The sequence below is a fragment of the Plecotus auritus genome (genome assembly GCF_963455305.1).
Source record: "Plecotus auritus genome assembly, chromosome: 11".
Taxonomy (NCBI): domain Eukaryota; kingdom Metazoa; phylum Chordata; class Mammalia; order Chiroptera; family Vespertilionidae; genus Plecotus; species Plecotus auritus.
Genome location: NC_137777.1, coordinates 26,320,874 through 26,341,369, shown reverse-complemented (window position 1 = coordinate 26,341,369; position 20,496 = coordinate 26,320,874). Strand labels below are relative to the sequence as shown.

The window sequence follows — 20,496 nt, the reverse complement described above, 5'->3', positions numbered from 1 at the left end:
CACCTGTCTCTGTTTATACAACCCTCCCGGGATTTCAAAGTTTACAGAAACGAAATGGAATCAGCCAGGGGTAAAAAGGAGAACCAACCTATTGGATTTGGGTGAATTTACCCCAAAGACCACCTGCCTCTTTCCTAGTATAATTCTGAAGCCTTTGGCTTTGCAGTTTGGGCTCAGCAGTCCTGCCTCCTTTAAACTTCCTGGTTGAAAGCAGGGACAGGCGGTTTGTGAGGGATCCCGTTTTCATTTCAGATTCTCTTAGCTCCGAACACAGGCTTTCTTGTGGAGGGCAGTTTCTGGGTGGGTGGTGGTGGGGGGGAAATATGTGGACCAGACATGGTTGTGATGTCAAATTAGAGGTCACACTGATAAAATGAAAAAAAAAAAAATCATGGGGCTAAAGGGAGCTTAGTTCACCTACGGAATTGTGGTTCTTGAGTGTGGCTCAGGTCAGAGGGGAAGGGGTTGGGGCGGGAGGTAGGAAAAAGAGGGCATGCTTGCTAGTTGCATCAGGCTTTCTGCCAAGGGGAAATGAGCATGTTCCTTGTAGACTGGAGGCAAGGAAGAACCATAAGGGTTTGCTTGCTTCCCTCTCTGCTCTTCACCCAAGGTGAGAGAAATAAAGCTAATTTGACTCTTGCTCTTTATAATTACTTCACCTGAAGTAGCAACAACCCAGCTCCTGGGCTCAGCTCCCATTAATGCAGGAAACTACTGCCTTTGGGCTATCTCAGGTTCAGAGATCCCCAGCTGGCCAGCTCTGGGTATCTGTCTATCCATATCTATATTAATAAAAGGATAATATGCTAATGAGACTGGGAGACCTTCCGGACAAAGCCATGGTGGTGGGGCCGAGGCAGAGGAGGTTAGGGGTGATCAGGCTGGCAGGGGAGGGCATTTGGGGGGTGATCAGGCCGGTGGGAGGGGCTGTTGGGGGGGTAGGGGTGGGTTGGCAGGGAGGGGCAGGTGGGGGTGAGCAGGCCGGCAGGGGGGGGGGCAGGGGGGGTGAGCTGGCTGGTGGGGGTGATCTGGCCGGTAGGGGATGGCAGTTAGGGGCGAGCAGGCCAGCAGGGGGGTAGTTGGGGGTGATCAGGCCAGCAGGCAGAGTGGTTAGGGGTGATCAGGCAGGCAGGCAGGTGAGCAGTTAGGAGCCAGTGGTCCCAGATTGCGAGAGGGATGTCTGACTGCCAGTTTAGGCTCAATACCACAGGAATGGGGCCTAAACTGGCAGTCGGACATCCCCCAAGGGTCCCAGATTGGAGAGGGTGCAGGCCGGGCTGAGGGACACCCACCCCCCCACCCCACCCCTCGTGCATGAATTTCGTGCACTGGGCCACTAGTCTAATATATTTATTTCTATATTTGTTTTTTTTAATTATATATAACATATATGCCTTTGAAAAGAACAAACGAATAGCCAAAGTCTTTTCTAAGTTTTCTGTGCAAATGTAGTAATAGGGTGAGGATCTGGATTTAATATATATATATATATATATATATATAGATATATAGATATATAGATATATAGATATATAGATATATAGATATATAGATATATAGATATATAGATATAGATATAATTTTTATATATTTTTATATTTTTAAATATATATATATTTTTATTGATTTCAGAGAGGAAGGGAGAGAGAGAGAGATATAGAAACATCAATGATGAGAGATAATTATTGATCAGCTGCCTCCTGCATGACCCCCACTGGGGATTGAGCCCCCAACCTGGGCATGTGCCCTGATCAGGAATTGAACCATGACCTTCCTGGTTCATAGGTCGACACTTAGCCACTGAGTCATGCTGGCCAGGCAGGATCTGGCTTTTTGCATGTTAGAGTCGATGATAAGTGAGGCATGACTTCAGATTAAACAAACTGACAAAAAAAATCCCAACAAGGTAAAGTTCACCCTGAGCTTGGGGTCAAGGGTATATTGACCTATGGACACACCTCTACCTACCTCACTCCTCAGGTAACATTATTACCTCTTCTGTTCCCCACTTTTGTGTATCCCCAATGAGGGACACTCCAACTGATTGCCAGTCCACAATGTACTTGAAAGCAATTTCCTGCTCACTGGAAGAAATACAGAAGTAGTTGTATTTCTTGTCTGATGGGTTATTATACCCACAAAAGCAAGGGCTTTGGAAGGAAATACGCATGGACTGCGGATGACTTATAAGGAAGATAAATCTAGTGACTTATTTGGTTAACCTGCCTGTCTAGTAAACAGGAGATCCTGAGTTTGAATCACAATGAGGTCTCCACTTGAAGAATGAAGTAGTTTAAACTTTGGCTACAAATATGATTCCTCTCTCTGGTTTTGCAAAGGCAGTTTTCTCTGCCCAGACTTGGCCTTTCCTGGCTACTTTCATGTGGTCTTTCGAGGTTCCTCTGGGAACCTGTCTCAGCCCTCTTTTTGTCTGCCTTCCAGCTCTCTGTCCTATCAATGGGAGGTGCCTTCTGCAGTAAGCATCCCTACCATACTTAATCTCTTACCATATCCTCTTACCATTCTTAATCTCTCTCTCACTAGACTATGAGACTGTAACCCCTTGGGGGTTGAAACCATGCTCTCTTTGACTTTATATTCCCAGCACAGTACCTGACCCATAATAGGTACTCAATAAATGCTCTTGGAATGCATGGGAATTAAATGCTCAGAGCTTTTGTAAATGACTCCATAGAGCAGTGGTTCTCAACCTTTCTAATGCCGCGACCCTTTAATACAGTTCCTCATGTTGTGGTGACCCCCAACCATAAAACTATTTTTGTTGCTACTTCATAACTGTAATTTTGCTACTGTTATGAATTGTAATGTAAATATCTGTGTTTTCCGATGGTCTTAGGCGACCCTGCTAGCGGTTCTCAACCCACAGGTTCGTGACCCACAGGTTCAGAACCACTGCTGTAGAGCCTAAGGCCATCGGAAAACACAGTTATTTACATTACGATTCATAACAGTAGCAAAATTACAGTTATGAAGTAGCAACAAAAATAATTTTATGGTTGGGGGTCACCACAACATGAGGAACTGTATTAAAGGGTCGCGGCATTAGAAAGGTTGAGAACCACTGCCATAGAGCATGGGACTTGCTTTGGATTCCATAGATTTGAAGGTAGGGGGCACTTTTAAAGGAGGCGCCCCTCTCTTTGGTCTTGTGTCTTGATACGCAAAAAAATCTCTTAGACTAGTGGTTCTCATCTGAGGAGGCATTGCCCTCCTCAGGGGTGTGTGGGATATGGAGGAACTGCTGCTGGGGTTTGCTATTGGTATTTTATGTTCATGAGCCAGGGACATTAACACTCCCTCAGGGCAGGGTCATCACATACAAAGTTCCCAGCCCAAGACCAACTAGTGACCAGTGTCCACAAGCTCATTGAGAAACACTGACTCCGAGAATAAGAAATTTTGCCGGAGGAACTGGAATCGGAAATATAATGTGTGTTAATTAACACCGGAACTTTAATTTTTGCATCTGGAAAAAATAATGAGTACATTACTATGTACTTTCCAGAAAAGTTGTGAGGAAAAGGCTTCTACAAGGGTGCCTGGAACATAAATTCTCAACAAATGTTATCTAACTCCTTCCCATTCTTCATTTAAAAAAAACAACAACAAACCTATTTGGCACATGTCTTTTAATCCTAAATTCTCACTTATTCACGCCAGTCTTTCTAATTACTAACAAATTAGAAGGTTCTTGGAGTGTGTAACCTGTTTTTTAAAGTAAGCCTGAATTGTAAAAGTGTTAATAGCAAGTAGGGAGCTCATTCATTTTGTTGAACCTTGAGTTTAAGAGGAAAAAGAGGTGCCCTTTGTTTATTGTTTGATGGATACCCGGATTTGTGTTTTCTTCTTTGAATTTAATGACAACAGCCTACTTCTCTGTTCCCTGCCCTGGCCCATCAATGCCTTGTTGCACCTTTGGGCATCTGGGCACCTTACAGTTGTGCTTTCCAGCCATAGAACATGTGATGGTCTGCATTCAGATTGGGATTATCCTGGCATCCACTGTCTCTTAAAAAAAAACCATTGTATTGTATTAAATTACCCCAAATAGCTGGAGAACTAGGACCACTAGAAAGAAGGTACATGCAGAAGGCACAAGGCGATTCACTCTCCATGGATAGACGGTGTGTCCATTGAGGCATTGTTGAATAACAGAAGTATTACAGGGAGAGAAAAAGAGTGGATTCATTAGGGACTGTGTTGTATTCATCTCATTACTCCAAGATTGGTGCCTGGCCCTTAGAGGGCCACACTGGTTGTTCCATGAATTAAGTATAAATGCTCCTAAGCAAGAGAAGGGTTTTCCAGGCCCCTGTCCCCAATTTATCTCCTTGCTTCATCCACAGAGCTTCAAGTAAAGTGGAGCAGATGAACCTGTACATAGTGTTTCTATTGCAGATCTAATAGGATAGCCCCCTTACTGGCAGAAAGATGATTTCTAATATTCAGCATCCTCCACCCCCCCCCCCCACTACTATGCAAAGATTGCAATCAAAAGTCTATGTGCTCCAAATGATCATCTGTGTTAGGGAATTGGAATTTTCCATCTTAAGTGAACAAATTGACTTATCAAATAGTCTCTTGATGAGTCATTCAGTGCTCAGGTTCTACAGTTTTTCTCCTGTAAAAGAGTGAAAAAACTGCCCATTATCAAATATTGTTAAGATATGTAATGACAGCAGCTGGGGATAAGAGCAGACGAGAGAGACACTTGTAGCAAAGAGGAGCAGTTGGAAATGATGGTTCTGGACCCTGCTTGGATTCAGAACTGGGTCGCAGAGAGTGACAATAGGAGATAAAAATGTCATGTTTATTGCAAGGCCACATGGGTCATTTTTTTCTGGCTTTGGGTTGAATGATAAAGTGGTACTAATATTGTTCCCCAAGAGTGAACCTGCCCTCACAGAAGTGCCTGACAGTGATACTGACAGCTGGACTGCAGAGAGAATGGGGCTCCCACAGCAGACAGGGGTACCTCAAGGGAAGGAGGGAGGCCCCAGCCACCTGTGCTTCGTTCCCTTTCACAGACTTGCATGGACATCATTGTCTTCTTCTCTTTTGAGCAAAGCCCGTGAGGGAGCGGAGAGAGACCAAAAGAGTCATTCTCATGGCTCTCCTCTTGTAGGACACAGAAAGGAAGGAGGAAGATGGCTGTCTCGGTGCTAGCATACCTGGGTCTTTCTACCTGCATTTCCTTGCTGGGAATTTTTTGTTGGCATCTCTTCTACTTGGTGGTGGTTTCTGAGGACGGCACTGTGTCTTTGGCCTGGCCTATGGTAAACCCTGCATGAAGTATGTTGAATGAATGAATGAATGAATGAATGAGTAGGATTATGGGTGCTTCTGATTTCCAAAGAGGCCCCTTTGACCCCTACGGTAAACTACCAACTGTGTTCATCTACAGAGTAGATGTAAAAGCAGTGGGACTGTGGACAAGTTTCCCTAGCAGGTACTTATCTGTGCATGGTGTTACTGTTCAACTGACTACTACCCCATTTCACTTATCACCAAGGTCCTTTTTACCCCCTTTCTAATTTTTATTTTGTTCCTTAGTCCATAAGATCTGACCCTTCCCTCCCCAGCAGCGTCTATTGAACCACTCTTTAGGATATGAGAGGGGTGGAGAGAAGCCAATTGCTAACAATTCCTGTCTAGTGACTGAGCAGTGGGGCCTCCGACTTGCTGTGGTGGTGGTTCCTGCCACTCCCCTCTCTTCCTGGGGACCTCACAGCCAGTTCAGACAGGGCTTCAGGCTAACACCACTGTTGCATTGCCCAGCCCAGCCCAGCCCAGCCCAGCCCAGCCCTTACTAATTCCTTTCAGCCCACCCTTTCTTTCTCATCCTTCTTGCCTTACTCATACACCAGAAGGAACAAGGGCTGGTGCTAAAAACGGGAGATTGTGTGGAACCTTTGAGGGTGTCGCTGTGGTCTGGAATGCTGAGTCACAGTGGGTGCGGTGGGGGACCTGTTACAGGAGGGGCCGCAGGGATCTGAAGCTGGTACTTGAACTCTAGGGAGTGTCAGGTGTGCATTTAATGAACTAGGACAGTGGTCGGCAAACTCATTAGTCAACAGAGCGGCAAACCGCGGCTCGCGAGCTGCAGCTTGCCGACCACTGATCTAGGAGAAAGGGGTGGGGGTGGATTGCAAACTCTTCCACTGGCTTTTAGTCAGGTTTTGCATTTTCTGTTGATAAGCAGTAAGAGTGCTGCCTGTGTGCAAGAAACTCTAGTAGATTGAGGACAAATCTAATAAATAAAGGAGCTTAGCCCACTCTGCCCCACCCCCTTTTGGTGAAGGAGACAGAGAAGCAGATTAGGCTGAATGATATAAGTGCTAAATAAAAGTCCAAGTGGCATGACGTGGGAGGTCTGAGAACAAATGGAGCATTGAGTTCTGGGCTGGATGGGGAAGCCTAAACAAGGCGGTAGCGTTTGAGTGAGCTTTCAGTAGGAGATTGATGGACAGGGAAATGGGCAAGGGCATAACGGAGTGATGTATGTAGAATATGTTCTACCTAATGGATTTCCGCCCAAGTCCTGATGTTATGGTGGCTTAGCCCTTTATGGGTAGGACAGTGAATGAGGATGCTCCTAAGCATGTCTGGTACATTCCTTTTCCCATAGGCTCCATTGTCTGCTGGGCCAAGCCTTCAGCACTCCTGGGCCCAGTTGGATCTTGCCTATAGTCCTCTGGAAAGCAGGGGAGCAAGCCAGGAAGCTTCTCTCCTGTAAATCAGGCCGATTCCTCCCCAGTTTTCTGAAGAGGAAATGCAGCAGCTCTACCAGCTCTGAGCTGGCTCAGGAGAGCACACTTGGCTATATTTAGTCTGATTTTACTAAAGTGTGGGTGCAAGTAGCTGCCTGTGCAGCTCCATTCCCCAAGTGAAGAGCACAGAGGGGCGGCAGCTGTCGGGTGTCAGGGGCGGCCGCCTGACTGCCTCCAGCATCCCTTTTCCAAGGGTACTGGGGCTGGGAGGAGCCAACTGGCAAGCTCACTTCATTTATTCCCCGGCTGCCCTTGCTGCTGTGGAAGGTGTTTGGTGATGTTCTGCCCAGAAAATCCCACGTCTTCAGTGATTTGACAGATGTTGCTGGACTGGCCATGGGGTATGAGCCTCAGAGCTGCGGCTGACTTGGAGAGCTGAGACCCAGAATGGGCTCAGGACAGCTCATGTTGCACTGTTGGGGGATGCATACCACTCACAGCGCTGTCTTTAAATGTACAGGCTCTGCAGCCAGGCTGGGTGTGAACCCCCCTCTCTGCTAAGGACCTGCTGGGTGGGCCTAGGCCAGTGGTCGGCAAACTGCGGCTCGCGAGCCACATGCGGCTCGTGAGCCGCGGTTTGCCGCTCTGTTGACTAATGAGTTTGCTGACCACTGGGATAGGGGCTTATTCACAAGGAACAACAACAGCCTGTAATTATTGGAATTGAGAGTCTAGGCCAGTGGTCGGCAAATCATTAGTCAACAGAGCCAAATATCAACAGTACAACGATTGAAATTTCTTTTGAGAGCCAAATTTTTTAAACTTAAACTTCTTCTAACACCACTTCTTCAAAATAGACTCGCCCAGTGCTTGGTATTCTGTGGAAGAGCCACACTCAAGGGGCCAAAGAGCTGCATGTGGCTCGTGAGCCGCAGTTTGCCGACCACGGGCCTAGGCCATTCACTCAACAGCTGGGAAATGCCTTTGCTCATCTATCAAATTGGAATGTTAATAATATTCATAGGCATGTTGAGAGGTTTATATTAGTGTCAATAAAGCTCTTAGGACCCCCTTCTGGTAGTGGCTCAATAAACACTCAGTAAATGTTAGACAAGATGATGGTGATGCTGCTATCTGTCTCTCCTTGTCTTTCTGCCATACTTAAGAAAGTATCTAAGTCATTTTTATGGCCCCCTGGTGATGTAGCGTCTGGTATAATAATCGAATATACTCAATGAAGGAATGTAGGTTCTCAGAGTTGGGATAAAACCAACAAAATGTACTTGGTAAACTGTAAGGCATCCTTACGTTTAAATGTGTTACTTGATTTATAAATTATCTAATTCCTGCAGTTATGAGGTAATAGAGGGAAATAAAAGTATTTATAACACTAGAGGCCCATTGCACGAAGATTCGTGCAATAGGCCTTCCTTCCCCTGGCTGCTGGCACCGGTTTTCCTCCGGCAACCGGGACCTAGGCCTTCGCTCTGGCCGGAGCCTTCCGTCTTCTCCACTCCCGCCGGAGCACTGCTCTTGTAGCTCCCTCTGCCCCCGCCCTCCCCTCATAGCAGGCGTCCTGCCCTGCCTGGCTACTCTGCGCCTATGTATGCAAATTAACCCACCATCTTTCTTGGGTTAATTTGCATACTCCTGATTGGCTGGTGGTTTGTCATGGAGGTATGGTCAATTTGCATATTTCCCTTTTATTAGTGTAGATGAGTATATTCATGAAGGACTCATCATTTAAATAATTTTTTAAAATATATTTTATTGATTTTTTACAGAGAGGAAGGGAGAGGGATACAGAGTTAGAAACATCGATCAGCTGCCTCCTGCACACCCCCTACTGGGTATGTGCCCACAACCAAGGTACATGCCCTTGACCGGAATCGAACCTGGGACCCTTGTCCGCAGGTCGATGCTCTATCCACTGAGCCAAACCGGTTAGGGCAAATAATTTTTATCATCCAAAAATTTACCTGCCACATAACACCCACAATTTTGTAGGCTGGGCTGTCTTTGATAGTCTGATAATCACCCAACCATACAATACAGTATGTATGTATATTGATTGCACAGAGAAAGTTTAGGTCTTTCAAAAGAGGGAAAATTCCATGGACTCTATTGAAGTGACATTGGAAAACAGGTGGAATCATACAGCTGTGATTCAATATCTGGCTGAGTTAGACTAGAAAATCATTGAAGAAGAGAAAATTGACATCAGATGCTGACTTGATAGGCACCAAAGAAAAAATATTAAAACCAACTAAGAATTAAAAGAAGTCTTTGGTTAAAAGTGATACCCTGAAATATTTTGGGGGAAAATGATCTTTTTAAATGGGCTATGGAAAGTCAAGTGTAAAATAACAAGTGTCTTGTATTGTTGACATAAATCTTAGTGCAGAAGGTATATAAATTTTAAAAATTGATTTTTATTGATTTCAGAGAGAGGAAGGGAGAGCAAGGTAGAAACATCAATGATGAGAGAGAATCATTGATCAGTTGTCTCCTGCCCCCCCACCTCCTCCCTTACTGGGGGTCAAGCCCCCAACCCAGGGATATGCCCTGACCGGGAATTGAACCATAACCTGGTTCATGAGTGGATGTTCAACCACTGAGCCACAACGGCAGGGCTAAAAAAAAAAGGATTTTTGTTAAGAATGAACACACAATTAACTAAATTTGGTCAAATAGGAGATAATGTAAATACAGTTTCTCTTCTCAAGATAAAATATTATTCAATCTATTTTACTATTAATTTTTAAACTTGAATCCCTATTTCAAATATCCTCTCTATTCTGTATTAGTATTTAACATTTTCTTTAATTTGGTATAATTTACATGCTATAAAATGTACCATTGGTGGTTGCATTTTGACAAACATATACAATGTATGCAGTCTCGTAACCACCACACAATCAAGCTAAATTCCTACACCCCAAAAAGTTTCCTTGTGCCACTCCACTATACCCACACTCCCTGACAATCACTGCTTTGAAGTCTGTCCCCATACTTTTGTCACATAAATGATATCATATCCTATGTTGCCATTTGAGTCTGGCTTCTTTCACTTTAGTCACTAAAGTGGTCGGCAAACTCATTAGTCAACAGAGCCAAATATCAACAGTACAACGATTGAAATTTCTTTTGAGAGCCAAATTTTTTAAACTTCTTCTAACGCCACTTCTTCAAAATAGACTTGCCCAGGCCGTGGTATTTTGTGAAAGAGCCACACTCAAGGGGCCAAAGAGCCGCATGTGGCTTGCAAGCCACAGTTTGCTGACCACGGCTTTAGTGTAATGTATGTAAGATTCATCCACATCCTTGCAGGTATCAGTAGCTGAGTCCTCTTAATTACTTTGTTTTATTGCATTGAATGGATGTACCACAGTTTATCCATTCATGAAGTACGCTTGGATTGTTTCCAGTTCTTGGTAATTGTGAATAAACCACTATAAGTAGTTGCATAAAGGTTAATTTATCTTGTGTAAATAGCTAGGGTGGGGTTCTTGAGTCATATACTGTGTTTTTAACTTTTCTAAGAAATGGCCAGCCAGTCTTCTAGAGTTACTGTGCCTCACTGGTATTTCCCTCAATGTGGATTTTTTTCTCTGTATTAATCATCTGACCTCACAAAAATGAGAGAATGACATTAATGGGGACTGTGCAGGCAGTCGGGTGGGATTAGAAGGAAACTCCTTTGCAGAAGTGGGTTCCTTGAGCTGCATGATAGACAGGCAGTGTAGCTATAGCAAACACACACACTAGTGTCAGGCCTTCACGCTGGGATAATAAGCCTGAAATACTACTAGTTTTGCCTCCAGAAGAAAGCTGTTACATTCCCTTCTTTAATAAAAAATACCAGAATTTGTTATCAAGTTCTGGATATTAATTTTTTTGTGGTGGTGGAAAACAGGTAAGGAAAGCAACCCAGATGAGGGAAGGGCTTGCCTTTGCAGAAAATTAGGCAAGAACATGAAGGCAGGAAGAGGGAGACCATGACTGAGGGCCACTAAGGGTGAGTTAGAGGGGGAAGTGGTGCGGACCCTAACCTGCCCTTGAAAGGAATTGGTCTTGCCTGCCCAGGGGATTTAGGGGTCTCCTTTAGCAAAGCCTGAAAGGTTAGTTGATTCCATTTCTAGTGTGATTTTAATTTGGAGGATGGCAGGGGCCAGGTTTGTTTGCTGCCCTGTGAGATTCTGACTTAGAATTTGGTGTTTCATTAGCTGTCCTCGTAAACAGTGGGAGAAGTGCTTGGTTCATAGGCAAGACCCATTTTTTAGCCACAAATCCGGGTATAGGGCCTGACAACAGAATCTGCTATTGCTTCCAAATGCAAAGGACAGACTTGGTTGGAGATACAATTTGGGAGCAAACACACTAGGATTTCCAGGATTTTCCATTGTCTGTGGAACCAGGGGATAGAACATTGGAATTTGAAATTGCTACAGAATTCCTAGATACATGGTTGCCTTCACTGTAAAATGTTGAGTTCAGGGTTTGTTGCCTTTTTTTTTTTTTTTTTTTTTTTTTTTTTTTTTTTTTTTTTAGGAGGCGCCTGTACATTATATGGAGGTGAAACTATGATATCAACCAGGTTTCACTAGATGTACTTTACGGTGACTGTGTGGAGTTTCTTATTGCCTCCTTGATGACCAGTGGTTTATAGGTGGAGAGAGCAACCAGTAGCCCAGAAGTGGAAGCGCAGCTCCTGGCTTGGCTGAGTCTTCGCCCTGTCTCCCCTTCCCTCTCTGAGAGGAGCAGCAGATGTGTGTCAGGATTTTCAGATGCCCGAACTCTTGCTTTCTGTTTCTTTTCTGCTCTCTGGGAGCACTTAGCTTTTTAACATTGTCGTTGTTTAATAAACATTTCTGCCTGGGAAAACTGTAGGGCTGACATTTGGTGTTAAAGTCATCTAGGAAACTTATTCGGCTATGGCGTTCACTTCCTGTAGCTTAGAAGTGGAATATTCTGCATTTTTCCATTCACATATAATTTATTGAGAAGCTGTGTGCCAGGCTCTAGCAGAGTTTGACTTACTGTCCTGCTATAGGGTGGGTCAGTTTAGGAAGAACAGGTGTGGAGAAGGATCTGCATAGATCTTATTTCCTTAATGATGAGATTGCCCTGGGCCCTAGATAACATCTGCCTCCCCACTCCCTTCCCTTGGTTGTTGTTTTGTTTTCTTGTAAATCAGAAACATGTGCCCTTAGTCACTCTTTTTTCTGTTTCAGGGTTGCCACAAACCCTTATTATATAAAAAAAACCACAGTATCTGTGAGGCACAGTGAAACCAAGGACAAGAAACTGAGGTTTGCCTATACCTCTCTTATCTATGACCTCAAGTCATTCTTAATAAAATCTTAGGGAATCCCTGGAATAGGGGCAGGGCTCTTAATCTAAGATCACAAGAAGAAACTGAAGGTTTCGTGAGATCCTTGACTCCTTTACAACTGTATGCACGACTTGTATATGGGCATTCTGTGTGTTCTCTATGAGGGAAAGGCCTAGGCTTTCATTCTCTTCTGATGGAGGCTCAGGATGAATCAGATGAATTCCATGGGAACATGCATTTGACTTTTTTTTTTAATATATTTTATTGATTTTTTTTACAGAGAGGAAGGAAGAGGGATAGAGAGCTAGAAACATTGATGAGAGAGAAACATCGATCAGCTGCCTCCTGCACACCTCCCACTGGGGATGTGCCCGCAACCAAGTTACGTGCCCTTGACCGGAATCGAACCTGGGACCTTTCAGTCCACAGGCTGACGCTCTATCCACTGAGCCAAACCGGTTTTGGCGCATTTGACTTTTTTTATTGTCTGAAACATCTCCAGGGCCTGTAACCTCTCTGAAACACAGAAAGCCCTCAGCTGTTGGTTGAATAGACAAGAAAATTAACGTTATTTTGTGCCTATGCTCAGCCAGCCTCTTGCTGTCCAATCTAAACATGAGTTTTCATAAGGCAGTGGATGAGTGGTCCCCCCCACTCCCCCATCATTGAAAGACTTTAGGTCCAGAGAAGGTACGACATTTCCCCAAGGCCACACAGCTCATTTGTGGTGCAGCTGGGCTTTGTTGCCAACTCGGCCATATTTCAGAGCCCTTGCTTTTTCACTGTTGTGTGTTGCTATCTGGTTTTGGTTTTGTTCCAGTTTGGTCGTTTGGTTCTGGTTTTCTGTGTCTTTAGGAAACTTTGGTAACTTAATAAAAAATAATTATAATAAAACATTGTTCTTCAATAGGGAAAATTATTTTAGGGTTTTGGATCAAATCTCTCATAAGGCGTTGATCTCAATATTGGCTCTCTACAGTTTTACTTCTCTCTTTGTCAGGAGTCCCAGGTCTTTGGGTTTTGTTGCTGCTGTTGTGTCATGCTGTCTTCCACATTCGTTGTTCATTGTTTGCCCAGCACAAGTGAGTGTGCATTTCTATTTATATGGTAATACGTTTTCATTGTGCACCTGCGATAAGATAACAGCTGTCAACAGCATGGAGAGATGTAAAAGAATCTAAGGCTATGAACCGTCTCCTCAGGGAGCTTACTGTTGAGTCAGATTCCAGGCTCAGGTTGTAAATGTATCCCAGTAAAAAAAAAAGGTATGGACTCCGGCAGGGTAGGCTGTGTAGGGGCTTCATCAGGGGAGTTGCCAGGCCCACAGAACTGGCCCTCTCGCTGAGATAATACAGGAAAGTAAAAGAACAGGGAGAAGCAGATGTGAGAAACACTTCATAGGGGGTGAAATATAGGATTTGGGATTGTTTAAATTCTAGGGTATGGCAGACACAGAATTGCTCCCATCTCTGCAGCAGCTCTCCACTGCCAATAAAATCATGCCCAGGCTCTCTAGCATGGGTCATAGGGGAACTGTGTCAGAATGAACTGTGTCAGCCTCGCGGGATGCACAGCCAGCCAGCAAGGCGTGTGCTGGGAAATGCCCATGGGTCTGGCAAGTAGTAAAGGCATTCTGATGAGATGGGGAAGCAAATCCATATTAGAGTAGTTCAAAGACTAAATGGGTAACCAGGACACTACTCCTGAAGTAAATGTATAGAAATGGAAAGAAGGAACTAGATAGAAGTGGAAAGAAGGGACAAATAGTTGGAGGAAGAGAGAGATCACGGTCAGAAGAGTTTTATACATGACGAGAAATTGGAAGAAGGAAGACAAAGGGCCTTGCCTAGATGGGAAACAAGTTCAAAGAAGCTCATATAGGAAATATATGAGAGTGGTTATAGACTGTGTGAGCTGACCCAGTAGAGAGAGAGATTTTAAAGACACAAAGGATAGAAGGGGTGACTGTTAGAACAGGACCATCAAGAGTTTAGACGTAGTGGGGGTGGGGGGCAATGGTAAGATATGTACACATATAATACCTTAATAAAAATTTGAAAAAAAAAAAATAAAAAAAAAAAAAATAAAGGTAAAAAAGAAAGATGAAAACATAGTAGAAAAGAAAGTCATGAATACAAAAAAAAAAAAAAAAAAAAAAAAAAAGAGTTTAGACGTATTACTCTTGGAGAAAGTGCTGTTCTTTTTGGAAGGGATGAGTGGTGCAGATAAGAAGTGTTAACTGTAACATAACCACATAACTAAAAATAGTAATACCTGGATTGTGTGCTAGGTGTTGTTCTTCCTGCTTATCTATTAGCTCATTCTTCTAAACATCCATCCTACCTGGTAGGTCCATTAGCATTCCTTATAAATAACAAAAGGGGCACAGTGAGGTTAGTAACTTGGCTGTGGTTAGAGGCAGAGCTGGAATTGGATAAAAATAAAAGGCATCCATCCAGTTTCCTAGTTAGGACACTTTGGGGAATACTGGAGTAAAACATCAGCTTCAGAATTTTCTTTAAAAATTAGACTATTAAAAGATGACCTAGCCGAAACCGGTTTGGCTCAATGGATAGAGCGTCGGCCTGCGGACTGAAGGGTCCCGGGTTCGATTCCGGTCAAGGGCATGTACCTTGGTTGCGGGCACATCCCCAGTGGGAGGTGTGCAGGAGGCAGCTGATCGATGTTTCTCTCTCATCGATGTTTCTAGCTCTCTATCCCTCTCCCTTCCTCTCTGTAAAAAATCAATGAAATATATTAAAAAAAAAAAAGATGACCTACCTCTCAAATAATTTTTAAGGATAACTTATAAGAACATGTGGGTCCTTGACAATTTCTTGTGTTTCCATTTCTTTTGTAATAACTGAGTCAAGGTGAGACAGGGATGAAATAGGAGGACCTCCAATTTTTAGATGTTGGGGGAGGGTATAATTTTCAGAACATGAGGCCTTGGTGGGTGCTTGCAAGTGGAGCAGGGGTTGGATGCATAGACCAACCAGCAGGTACCATGAGGGAAACTGACCCTACAGCCTGGGCTCGGGGTTTCAGGAAACCAACAGCAAATAGGGCTGATGTCAAAAAGGAAAGGTGAAACAGATGCTGAAAATAAACTTGGGCAACTTTACCATTTTGCCAAGGCAAGAGCATGCTACCCATTCTCTTCTTTCTCCTGCCCCCATCCTGCTTTTGAAGGCCTTAAGAATTAGGTTTCCAGGATGCTGAGGCATTGTCCTGAGTATCATTGTAAGGGAGAGTGATCTTCCCTGGCTGATGCACGGTGTATTGCTTGCTAAGTGCCTCTCTACCACCCCAGGAAGCTCCTGCCTCCCTCTGACCTGCTTTGTTTGGCCAGGGTTTCTTAATTGAAACTCAGTAGCTGGTAGCTTTGGCACCCGCACGTTTGCTGGGGCTCACCCCAAGGCCCTCATCGTTGAAATCATACCGCCCTGGCTTTCCACAGCACTGTGCTTTCCAAAGTACAACTTCTCATTGGAGCCACAGCTGATCCAGCTGGAACAGGTGCCCCTGTCCCCATTTCATAAATAAGGATGTGAAGGCTCCTTTGCCCGAGGTCACGCGACTCATTAGTGGCCGAGCTTAGATTGAGAACTTGGTGTCTTGAGTCTTTTTATTACAGTATCTGTCATTGCTGCTATGAATGGGAAGAATGGCACAGTGCCTTCTTGAAGGGGTTTGCAAATGGAATGTCCTAAATGGGGTCAAGATTTTTTCTTAGATATTGGATGAAAGCAGCCAGAGTGGGCCTGTGGTTATGTAGATTTCTGGTGGTGCCTAATTCTTGGCTCAAGTAATAAGAGATTAAGTTTCCTTTTTTTTTTCTTCTCCCAATATTTTCTTGATTCTCCATAACTCTATCTCCTAAGTAGCTATATTAAAGTAATATTTAAAAACATATTTTTTTCTGGATATGAAAATCCTTTATTATTCACCATAGAAAGAAAAAATGACAACACAAATAAGAAACTAATAACAATAGCTAACATTTATTAGGCATTGAACTAATATTAGCATTGTATATGCCCTAATACAGGCATGTACTGTACTGCTTGTTGATAGCAATGAGTGTTCTGATGGGTTGGGGTTCAGGCCATATTAATAATTGTTTATTTCGAATAGCCTACCTGTTCACGATAATCTGGTGAAATGGTTATTAATATTATGTCCATTTCCTCCATGAAAAAAATTAAGGCTGAAAGAGGTAACTACCTTCAAGGTGACCAGTGGTTTTGGGTAACTTTTCTGAGGCCACTCAACAAAACAAGTGAGGAGTGAAGCCTGTGTATGTATGTACAGTATGGTTAAAGTCATCACTGTAAGAGTGTCTAAATTCTTTGAGTACTTACTATTTGCCAGGCAGTATGATAAGCACTTATAAACTTAAAATTTATATTTTATTTTTATTAAAGTTATGCATGCACATACTTTTAAAATTAGTCATCTTTAAAATGCTGCTTAATAATATTTTATTGTTCTTTGCTTAGTGTCCAATAAACTTATCACTAATTTTAACCAAAAACTTCTCAGTTAAATCTCCTCCCAGAAATTCAAACATTACACTGAATGGCCAGATTATTATGATCTCTGAACACATAATAATCTGGCCACTCAGTGTATATCCTATAAAATAAAAGGCTAATATGCAAATTGTCCCCTTGAACCAGGAGTTTGACCAGCAGGCAGGCCGGCCAACCACCCATGTCCCCTCCCCCTGGCCAGGCTGGCCGGACCCCACCCATGCACGAATTCATGCACCGGGCCTCTAATTTATTTATACACACACACACACACAAACAAACACTGAGTGGCCAGATTATTATGCGTTCAGAGATCATAATAATCTGGCCACTCAGTGTAGGTATTCTATGATTTTCTCTTCATTGAAGAAAGTTTCCCAAAAGAATTTTGACTTGTTTCAAATAGGTCTAGTTGTTCTCTAGACTTGCTTTAGAGCTGTTGTGTTTAGGTTTTCTTTCAGCTGTTCTTGGGTGCCTTTCTTGGTGTCAGAGTGTCAGATCCCCTTTTCCAGGAACCGAGTATTACTCTCACTTTCTTTTAACCTTGGTTTTGATGGAGCTCATCTTTCAGTTATCTGCAGAGAAAAGGCACGTGCATATCTATATCTCAAAAAATATATCTCCTACCCTTGTACTTAATTGATAATTTGAGTAGATTTTCAAATGTTGGAAATTATGTTCTGTCACAGTTTTGAAGTCTCAACTGAAACAGGAAAATTGAACTGGAACGTGGTATTCCTCTGAGCAGGATGGTTCCTGGATTCTTTGTCTGGTGGAGTCAAAGAATGAAACCACAGACGAAAGGTGGTATAGTAAAAGATGGAAATTTATTGAGAAAGAAGCACAGACTCCCACGTAGAAAAGGGGAAGAGTCCCACTAAGTCACTTTTCTCCACAGTTTATAAAGGCTGCAGTTTTTTGTGCCTTGATATCCTTTCTGATTGGTCACTATCCCCTCTTGATTTGGTCACTAAAGCAACTTCAGAGCTCAAAACTCAAGTGAGGTATGTGAGGTTCCCTCCTTCTTCTCCCTTATTGTTCTCCTATTCCCTTTGGACTTTCCTCTTTCCGCTCTGAATGAGGGGCTTCCTTCCCTTTATTCTGTAAATGTATACCTTCTGCAGCTCTCAACTCCCTTATTCTATGGAAATGTACCTTCTGCTACTCCCAACTCCCTTATTCTATGGAAATGTACCTTCTGCAGCTCCCAGCTCCCTTTATTCTGTAAATGTATACCTTCTGCAGCTCCCAGCTCCCTTATTCTATGGAAATGTACCTTTGCAGCTCTGTGGCTCTGTGCTTTTTCCACGAACTCCTTAATTCCTGACATTTCTTAAACCTGCCTATTTCATCCCTAAAAACTTCTTTCACTATATGTTCGTTTCCAGTCATATTTTTGAGAAATCCAAAGCCCTTCTGATTCCTTATCTTTTATATGAAATATACATTTAAAAAATATTTAATCTTCTTCCTATCCCTAGTATTGAAAAATGTAATGAGACTATGCTTGGTGTGAGTCTGTTTTCATCCATTGTATTGTGTATTTCGTGGTCTTTCCAAATAAAAATGGTCTTTCAATATGTACATTTCTGGGAATTTTTATTGAATTATTTATTTGATTTTATCCAATTTGCTCTGTTCTTTATTTCAATAACTGCTATTTTTGAAATGATAAATTTCCCAGACTGGCTCTTATTTTTGAAGTCTGTATTTTCTTATGTCTCATCCTTTTTTTTTTTTTTTTGTTCTGTTTTCTGGTAGATTAATTTTGTCTTTCAAGCTTCTATATGGCACTTTGTAATTCCTATTATTTTTAATTTTTAAAGAGATTTTTTTTTCTTTTTGAAGTTTTTATAGCACCTGATCTTATGTTGTGGATGTAATCTTTCCATATTTCATTGAGGATATTAATACTAACTTTTTATTTTTTTTAAATAAAGTTTACTTTGCTCTCCATATTTCTTTCTTCCAAGTTACATTTTCCCCCCAATTTGTTTATTTTGGTCTCATGTTATATAACCTTTCATGTTATATAACCTTAAATGTTTGTGTATAATAGGCTCTCTGCCCATATTTGAGTAGCCTATTTTAAAAATATGGAAATCTGTCTATGTTTGAAGGGGACCAGTTAATCATGGCTTTCATTATAAGATGAACTAACTGGGTGTTTTTAGGACAAGAAGAAAGATCTTCTCCTGGCAGAATGTTTAGGTCTTTTTTATGGGGTTGGTTATTACTGAGAGAAGACCCAATATTTGAATTCCAACGTCTGATTCCATAGTATGTTCCCTTATCCACTCATTTTATTAACTTCCAGATAAGGTTCTAGGTCTGGGTATATTTTATTGTATTATTTCTAAGAAAGTTAGCAATCTCAATGTAGATATTCTAGAAGTTCTCATTTCTGAAGATCATTCTTTTAACCAGATATTTCCCTTCAATACAGTTATAATCTCCCCCCCTGGCCCCGCCCATGGATGTATTTGAGCACCTAGAAGAATAGCTGGTGCATAGTAGGTGCTTGAGAAATAATTGTTGAATGAATTCATATTTTGCTTAGTGCGTCAGGCTTTTGGAACAACATGTAAGAGGGCATATAAAAAGCCCAAGTTCCCTAACTCCCATTGAAGTGCTGAGTGTATGTGCTCCAATTTGACAAAGGCAGCCATGATAGACCAGAATAGATTCAACACAGGAAGAGAGGTTTCCTATTTATGGAACCTTTTGGGGCAAGAATATATTTCTTTATATTTGAGATGGGAAGTTATTATTGAGGTGGCATTGACCATAAGTTGGCCGGAAAAGGGCAGTGTGAGAGGGCTGGCTGAGGTACAGAACTGGTCCTCTTAGGGACGTGCACATACTTGTGTGTTCAGATGAGGCATTTTGGATCCTGATGTAAGCATACATTCTGCTAACTGCTTCCTGGAGACTTCCCCGCCTGCTCCTTTCTGCTGGCGGTGTCTTTTCAAACTTAGAATGGAGAGATGTCTCCAAGGGTCATGCACAGCTGCCTCTTTCCATCCCAACTAGCTTTTCTCCTCTCTTCCCCTCTTCATCTACCCATTATTGGAGTGGGAATGGGGGTCAGAGCTTAATAATGCTGAGCTGGCCTTTTTGGAAGTGCCAGCTGTGAAACCAAAAGGACTCAGCTGTTGGCATGGCCACTGCTCTGTGGTATTGCCTTTGTCCTCTATTTTGACATCTGGACTCCCAATTTCAGGGAGAGGTCAGTGGGGGTCCAGATTTCCCGAAAGAAACAGGAAGAGAGCAAGTCCATAGCACAAGGAATTCTCTCCTGATGAGCATAAGGCAACCGTTTTCTTAAAGATAATTAATAGTCCAGAAAAATTTGAACTTAGGATACTCATTTACCCAACCATGGTGGGTTTATTTGTCAGGAATTGAGAAAAAGGGGTGCAGTACTGGAAAATAAGATAATAGTGAGGAGGGTATGGTGTCTGGAAATCCTTGAAGAAGAGTCATTCACTGGCATGAAGGAAAACATAATTTATCCAGCCACAAAGCTACCGTATATCAGCTATTTATACCTGAAAGCATACTTCATTGTAAATGCAAAGATCTTTAAAAATTTTTACATAATTTTCTGATAATATTTACATAGTGCATTCCGTTAACATGCTAAAGCAAGATACATTTAGAAATTCAAGAGTTTTAAAAAATGCAATATAGTAACATTTTCCTTTTAAATGAACCTTAAAACATAGTAATAATTACATGCTTGGTATGTATGTACTCTGGAAAGTAGAAAAGAAAAAAATTTCCATGGATTCACCTTAGAAATCCCCTGTTAGTGTTTGGCATATTTTCTTCTAGCCTTTTTCTTTTTGTATGGCTTTTGGTTTTGCATAACAGTCAAAAGGCATTTTGCTTG

The 20,496-nt window shown here is 42.5% G+C and overlaps 1 protein-coding gene across 2 annotated transcripts in view; it reads left to right on the top strand.

The window, feature by feature from the left end:
* The window catches only part of SAMD12 (sterile alpha motif domain containing 12), a 350,465-nt gene that overhangs the window by 682 nt on the left and 329,287 nt on the right, over positions 1–20,496 (top strand). The window lies entirely within an intron of this gene.